Genomic DNA, 8,297 nt, shown 5'->3' on the forward strand with positions numbered 1-8,297 from the left:
CAGCATCGGTCGGGCACGCCTCCTTCAGCTCACGCCGACGAGCAAACGCTGGTCACATGTTGATCCTCGTCCGGCCTTTAATCACAGCACTCTCTCGTTTCCTCTTATTGCTTTCCTCCAACAAAACCTTTTCTTTCTTATTTGTCTGTGCTGCTTCGGACATGACTATATTATCCGACGAACACAGTTGGGCTCGCACGTCTGAATGTAAGGAAGTGTGTGTGTTGGTGGAAGTGACGTATATGCCGTAAAGCAGTCGAGTTTTGTCGTTCTTTTTGTTCTCAGGTTACTACCCGAAACCCGAAGTTTAAAAGTACGATTAAAAACGATACAGACCCCATCAGGCTATGGCAGACGTGTCATTCAACCTATTGTAAGTCGATTTATCATCACAAGAGTCTTAAAAAATATATTATGAAGGTTGAAAAGTTACCTAGTGCTGATTTAACATCCCTAATAGCAGGCCGCTCTGAAAACACTGCATCATGAGTGTGTGTAACTCTAAAACATGCAGCACATGCATACTATATTCATTCAATTACAAACACTCATTTATAAATAATCCCACTAAGCCAGTGTTTCTCAAACTTTTTCAGCCCAAGGACCACTATATCTTCCAATTTTTTTCTGAGGACCATCTACAGAATCCCACTCTAACACGCCCCCAAAAACCAACAAAATAGGAAGGATAAGCTAAATTTAAGTTTAATATGCAACTGTTTCAAGTCAAAAACGAATTATTCAAACACAAATGCAATGATATGATCAGAAATTATTATATACATTTTTATTTAATTTGAAAAAGTAAATGTGAAATGAGTTGCAGCTTAAAATAAACAACAAACTGCACATGTGGGGGGAAAAAACTGCCATTAAACAGACTGTGACAGCCTAGGTCCCACTTAATGCCACTCCAAAGAGCCATTAGTCTAAAACTGAGGTGCTGGGTATAGGAAGTCTGTGGTTGTAACTATGGTAACAATAAAATGCTGGAAAGAATGTTCCCCTTAAGGCCCTTTCACACTGGACGCGATTTTGACGCGCGAATAATTCGCACGATGGTTTTATTTTTTGGTCAGCTGTGTGTAATGAGCGCTTCCACACCGAACGCGACTGTACTGCGGCGGAAAAACGGCATTTATTTTTTTCGTTTCAGTTTCGATTTTTTTTTTTACTCTAGCGGCGTCAAAAACAGCTTCAACCAATCACATACAAGGAAACAACGGCGACGAAATGTCCAGTTGATGTCATGAGCTATTCACTCCACATTAACCATTGCCAGGTATGGCATATCTCATGAGATTACAGCTGTAGGTCTAGTCAAAGCTGTGCATCTGCAGCTGTGTTTACTACTGTGTTTACAGACAGCAATAACCTAAGTTAACCTTTTATATATCGTTTTTATCGCCTTATGTCCGCGATTATGGAAAGTGAATGTGTTGCCATCAGTATGTCTGTGGCACTTAAATGGTTACATTGTGACTGAACTGGAAACAGACCGGATGGATTGGTTCCTGAAGAGCGCGGTTTGTCTCGTCAGATGCGCTGCTGTCTCGGGATGAGATCCTCAAATTGTCCCACAGACTTAAGAAAGTACTAAAGTGCAGAACCGGCCATGATAAAGATTTAGCTCCTGTACATGATTGGCATCCTCCCCTTCAGACTCTCTGTCCTTCAGGACTGGGTTGCACCCGAAACCGTCTTTTAAATAAAATGAAAAGCTCATCTTCACTGTCCGTGTTTTCTCAGCTGACGCAGGAAAGGTTTTGGAATGTTGGAGCTCTGAACGTTGCAGATTCGTGTCGCGGCTGATGTGAATGATTTTGACGCGAAGTATTCGCCGGTGTGAAAGGGCCTTTAATGTTCAATACCACTGAAATTACTGGGATTTTATTTACACATGAAACAAAAACTAGTACATTACAAAACTAATAGATCTGTGGATTTTAGATCCATTTTTACGTTATTAAAACAGAATGGCAAGAACTGTTTCGCAAGTACATTAAAAATCTACTTAAATAAGTGACAATTTCATAAACACTTGCCTAGTTTAGGTCATCTTTCCGCGGACCGCTGGGGGTCGATGGCGGACCACACTTTAAGAATTACTGCACTAAGCCATCTGACCAACCGTGGGAAGAATATTAGACTCCTAATTTAAAAAATCTGCAATTTTGTGTCTCACCTTGAGTCAGAGGTCACGGCTTCATCACTGATATTAGGAGGCTTATCCATGGATCGGTCACTCCTCACAGACACACAGCTGGAGTCAGAGGTCACGGCTTCATCACTGATATTAGGAGGAAGACCCATGGATCGGTCACTCCTCACAGACACACAGCTGGGGTCAGAGGTCACGGCTTCATCACTGATATTAGGAGGATTACCCATGGATCGGTCACTCCTCACAGACACACAGCTGGGGTCAGAGGTCACGGCTTCATCACTGATATTAGGAGGATTACCCATGGATCGGTCACTCCTCACAGACACACAGCTGGGGTCAGAGGTCACGGCTTCATCACTGATATTAGGAGGATTATCCATGGATCGGTCACTCCTCACAGACACACAGCTGGGGTCAGAGGTCACGGCTTCATCACTGATATTAGGAGGCTTATCCATGGATCGGTCACTCCTCAGAGACACACAGCTGGGGTCAGAGGTCACGGCTCCACTGAATACAGGAGGATGACCCATGGATCGGTCACTCCTCACAGACACACAGCTGGGGTCAGAGGTCACGGCTCCACTGAATACAGGAGGATGACCCATGGATCGGTCACTCCTCACAGACACACAGCTGGGGTCAGAGGTCACGGCTCCACTGAATACAGGAGGATGACCCATGGATCGGTCACTCCTCACAGACACACAGCTGGGGTCAGAGGTCACGGCTCCACTGAATACAGGAGGATGACCCATGGATCGGTCACTCCTCACAGACACACAGCTGGGGTCAGAGGTCACGGCTCCACTGAATACAGGAGGATGACCCATGGATCGGTCACTCCTCAGAGACACACAGCTGGGGTCAGAGGTCATGGCTCCATCACTGGGTTCTGCAGATGAAGATCTCTCTCTGCTCTCCATAACTGACCTCAGACCTGCACACACAGAACACATCACACATAACACTGTAACTGTTCCAGTGGAAACATATCTTAATGCTAATGCTAAACCGTAATGCTCCACAGAGGGTGATATTCTGGAGAATGTGCTGCTGCAGTTTGTGGAGGATATTCTGATGCTTCACTGACGGGGGATCAGATCTCAGCCCCTGCATTTATTAAACAAACAAGTTCATAAAAAATGTAATCATGTTGTTTAAAATGTAACTTAAATCGTATTGATTAATGATAACTTCAGATATCACAGCCTTCTAAAGTCATGGCATCAGTGTGAAAGCTCCAGTGATCTAAAACAGCTCTAATAAAGAGATTCACGTCATGATTATTAATATCATAATTGGGAAGACAGAATGAAAGAGAAACTCTTCAAATATTTCATAGTTAATGTATGGCTCTTTAATAAATACACATTTAGGCCTATCGAGTCCATGCTCAAAAAGTATTGCCGATCATAACTGATCACTTATTGCAACCCTGGTTTAACCCTAGTTTGTGCTCTGGGGTCTATATGACCCCAAAGCACTTTTCTTTAGTTAAAAAAAATGGTTCCCTTTATCTCAGTGGAATAAAACTTTGTGACTTTTCCTAAGTTATCTATCTGTACATGCACAAAAAAACTGGGCTTGATTCGGTTGTTCTAAAGGCATGTAAAAAAATCTGTCACACTCAGGAGCTTTGGGACATTGAAATGAATGGGAAAATCGAAAAAAATGTGTTTTTTATTTTTCATTTGTCAAAAAAAAAATATAAATCCAGAATAAATCTGAAAATTTCCATACCACAATGAAGCCCTGGTACTAGAGCAGAAATGTAAAGTGGAACGAACATGATCACTTGCACACACACATGCTCACACACACAAACACACATAAACAAACACACAGGAGTGACTCCAATTGAAAGCATTTTTTTTAGAAATTGACAAATAAAATCAATAATTCCAGAAAAAAATCTGAAAATTTCTACACAGAAATGAAGGCCTGGTACTAGAGCAAAAATGCAATGTAGAAAAGACATGCTCACTCAAACACACACACACACACACACACACACACACACACACACACACACACACACACACACACACACACACACACATACATACATACTAACAGGAATGACTGCCATAGCCAAATAAAATCAGCCACAAATGCAGAACAAAGATAAAAGGGGTGAGACCTAATGCACACACACACACACACACACACACACACACACACACACACACACACACACACACACACACACACACACACACACACACACACACACACGCACGCCCGCGCACATGTGCACGCATACACGCACATGCGTACTGAGGCACCACCCACATGCGCACTAGCGCATTACATGGGCACGCGCGCACACACAGAGAGAGAGAGAGAGAGAGAGAGAGAGAGAGAGAGAGAGAGAGAGAGAGAGAGAGAGAGAGAGAGAGAGAGAGAGAGAGAGAGAGAGAGAGAGAGAGAGAGAAGAGAGAGAGAGAGAGAGAGAGAGAGAGAGAGAGAGAGAGAGAGAGAGAGAGAGAGAGAGCATCTATGGAATTTGTCAAATGAAATCAGCAACAAATGTGAGTACCTGAGTGAATCAGTGAGACCTAATGCATGCACACACACACACGCACACACACACACACACACACACACACACACACACACACACACACACACACACACACACACACACACACACACACACACACACACACACGCAGAGAGAGCAAGGGAGAGATGAAAGGAAACTGACCCGTTCAACTTTGAGAAAGTTTACTCTGAGATCTAAGAGCTGCAACTTTGTTTTGAAAGCAAAGTAATTGTTCCCATAACATATATTCCCATACAAAAGAGGGCCAGAGCATGGACTGATTTTTGTTCATGATACATGTTCATTCACAACATTCTGAACTGCTTTTTTACCATGTGAATTATGTAATAATTTTTGTAGCTAGTTATTGCTTTTATGGTCAGTGTTCAGAATTTGATTATCAAAAAATTATATTGTTATTCAATGTTCATTCTTCACTCCTGGTCATTTATGCATATTGCTGCTGGTTTTTTTATATATATATTATTAAATTAATATCTTCAAAATTCTAAAGTTAATAATTTTTTTCCACATTTGGTTCATTAAAATAAATAATATTCAACTACAATCCGATTCTAAGTCTTGTACTTTAGGTGTTTCTTATGTGGCGATTTATGTGGTATTTTGTTAAAACAGACATTTCAAAACTTATCAAAAACTACCAAAATTCTACTATTTGAAGGAATATTTATTTTTTTATGTCTTGTATAATGTTTATACATGTATAAATTCACAAAATGTATAACAAAAGTTATGATATGAGCAGTTGGCCACATCCAGTAAAATGAATGGATCTCTATTGCCCCCTATGGACAAAACAATTTCTTTCTTAAATTGTAATTCCTTCAAGTTTGTCTTTGACCAACAGATGGCAGAATTGTACAGCTAACACCTATATCAATATCCAGAAACAAATTCATTTTAATTTAGATCATGATTTAAGTATTTTTTTCATAAAAAATTGATATTTCACACGCAAGCTAATGGTATAAATGAGGATTTGTGTGGTAAATAGGTACAAAAGTACTTTGAATATCCAAAAACACAGCATTACTGTATAGATGAGAAGTGAACAAAAAAAATAATATATTATATGTAATATTAAAAATGTATATTTTTTTTACAATCACTCTTTACATTTTGGGGTCATATAGACCCCAAATGCACTGAGTGTAAACAGGAAACTAAGGACATATTAGGGTTAATATGATCACACACAGAAAACACTGGACAATAATATGACATGATATCAGAAGCTGATGAATGAACTTACCGTAATGTGATATTTATGACCGTTTTTAACTCCTGGAAATGAGACTTTACATCTCGGCAGAATCGAGTCTTTTCTTTCGGTTTGGCCTCAGAACGCGCATGCGCAGGAGGCCTCAGGTGTGTCCTCAGAGTGCGCATGCGCAGGAGGCATTCTTCTTCTTCTTCTTCAGCGTCCATTAGCATCTGCTCTTCAAAGCTTGCTCTGCTTTGTTCATTCTCCCCGTTCTCCAGTATTTCCTTCCTTCCTGTCCGTTACTGCCGCTTTTCCTTCCACCCTGTTCCCTCTGCTCTTCATAGTGTGTGTAACTCAGCAGCACATGCTCTATAGTTTCTGCAACCTCACAATATCCACGGAAACATTTGGGCGCTTCCTTATCATGTGTAGCCATTCGGATTACTGTGAGCTATCCTTCATCTGGGCCCTCATTTATTAACAGTGCGTAGAAAATGTTCTATATTTCGTCGTATGACTGAAATTTAGAATGTGTCTACAAGAAAATCTGTATTTATCAAACGTGCGTACACAGTTCGAGTAAGCAATCGCTGTTGATGAATCCCACATGTGCGTAAGTGCCCTGCTCGTTCACGATCACAGTCATTAGCATTCAGAAACGCCTCCAATGAACCATATATGGGGACAACACATCCCTTTAAAATCACGAGATTGTTTTTTTTCTCCCTCACCGCAGTTATGGCAAAAAGAGGAACTTCACAAACACAAAATGAGTCAATCATTTTAACGTTGACGACAATGACGTTTAACAACAACAACAACAAATTTGCAACACAAATGATTATTTGTCTAGCAGAGAACAGCTTTTGTGGCGATGTGGGTCAGTCTGTGGCTCCAATAATGTCTGGAAATCTGGCGACTGCAGGCAAGCCCCGTTTTATTTTGGCTTGTTGAGGATTTCAGTGAGGGAACTGTGGGTCGGGTCCAAGGAAAAAATTGCATCCAACATTTGTCACAACTGTCTTTTTTAGGGTTAGAAACCAATTACGCATTGTGTTTAAAATTACTTTAAATCTATATCCATCCATCCATATAGATAAAGATAGTCATTTTAAAGACAATGCATAATTTTATATATAAATTTAGTGTTAAATAAATTTAGCACGATCATTCGAATATACTCCCAGGTTTCTACTGATATAAAGCCATATGTTAATTGCTGAAGTAACCCTTTCCGTGCTGTTTGATGTGTAGTATCGCTGTTCTACCACTAGTTTCTCTGCGTCAGCATGCTCAGAGGTGTGCTTATAATACACACATTTCCACGTAAAAGTTGGTAAATCCCACACTTTGCGTGAAACTGTTCTTACGCACTCACTACGCTCAGAACTGCGTACGCACCCTTGATAAATGAGGCCCTGGTCATCACTATTCTTACATTCTGGGTTAGAATGTAAGATCTAAGACCATGTAAGATGTCTAACCCTCCCTTTAGTTTCCCTGTCCCTGATGATGCCATTCTCTAATGGCTCCATATTTTACTCTTTCCTTTGGATTTTACGTCTTCATATTTGCTTCAATCTTCTGTTTTCTAACAGCTTGTTTGGAATTTGTCCACTCTCTCTTTAAGTGTGTTTAGCGCCCCCTCCTGACCTGGAGTGTGTGACACAATGGCTTCCTCAGTCTCCTGATAACAGCACTCTATTTGTACTGTAAACACATGCAGTTACTGTAAAGCTGCTTTGAGACAGATGTGTATTATGAAAAGTGCATATTTCAATGATTTTCTAATGTATGGCTTATTGGACTGAAGCTTTGCATTCGGATGAAATGCACAAACGGGTCAAACACTGATTCTGTCTAACGCTTCATTCTCTTTAGACTGATATTGAAGATTTCATTATTTATGTGACTCAATCAAGACTGTATATCTGCGCTATAATAAAGCTCGCGCACTGATAGATTTATGTTGGTCTCAGATGGAAGAGAAGTGGTCAGGGGGTCTCTCATCCCTCTCTCTCTCTCTCTCTCTCTGAGGAAGATGTATTCTGTGTTTGATTGGTTTATATCTGCTGGAAGCACTCCAATGAGGAACAGGTGCTGGTGGAGTGACTGGGAGTTAGAGAATGGTCTCTGCTATCTTCTATCACGAGATCTTCAGGAGCTCAAGGAAGGCCTGGATATCTGACCAACAGATGACTATATTTAGATTTGCTTTACGTTGTTTATCACATTCCTATACCCTGTATGTATGATGTAATCTGTCTCTCATTGGTTCAAATCATGTTACACACTCCGTATTCAATGTATATAACCGATGTTTAATAATTAAAGCGGAGAGATTTTGGATACTCTGC

General features: G+C 40.7%; 1 protein-coding gene across 1 annotated transcript in view; it reads right to left on the bottom strand.

Annotated features, from left to right (window-relative positions):
* LOC137040876 (NACHT, LRR and PYD domains-containing protein 3-like) overlaps positions 1–2,206 on the bottom strand; it is a 34,499-nt gene extending 32,293 nt beyond the window's left edge. Inside the window, exon 1 of the mRNA XM_067416633.1 lies at positions 2,186–2,206. The gene's annotated coding sequence lies outside the window, so the exon portion shown is untranslated. The remainder of the gene's footprint in view (positions 1–2,185) is intronic.
* Positions 2,207–8,297: the final 6,091 nt, after the last annotated feature.

This window comes from Pseudorasbora parva, chromosome 15, assembly GCF_024679245.1.
Source record: "Pseudorasbora parva isolate DD20220531a chromosome 15, ASM2467924v1, whole genome shotgun sequence".
NCBI classification, from domain to species: domain Eukaryota; kingdom Metazoa; phylum Chordata; class Actinopteri; order Cypriniformes; family Gobionidae; genus Pseudorasbora; species Pseudorasbora parva.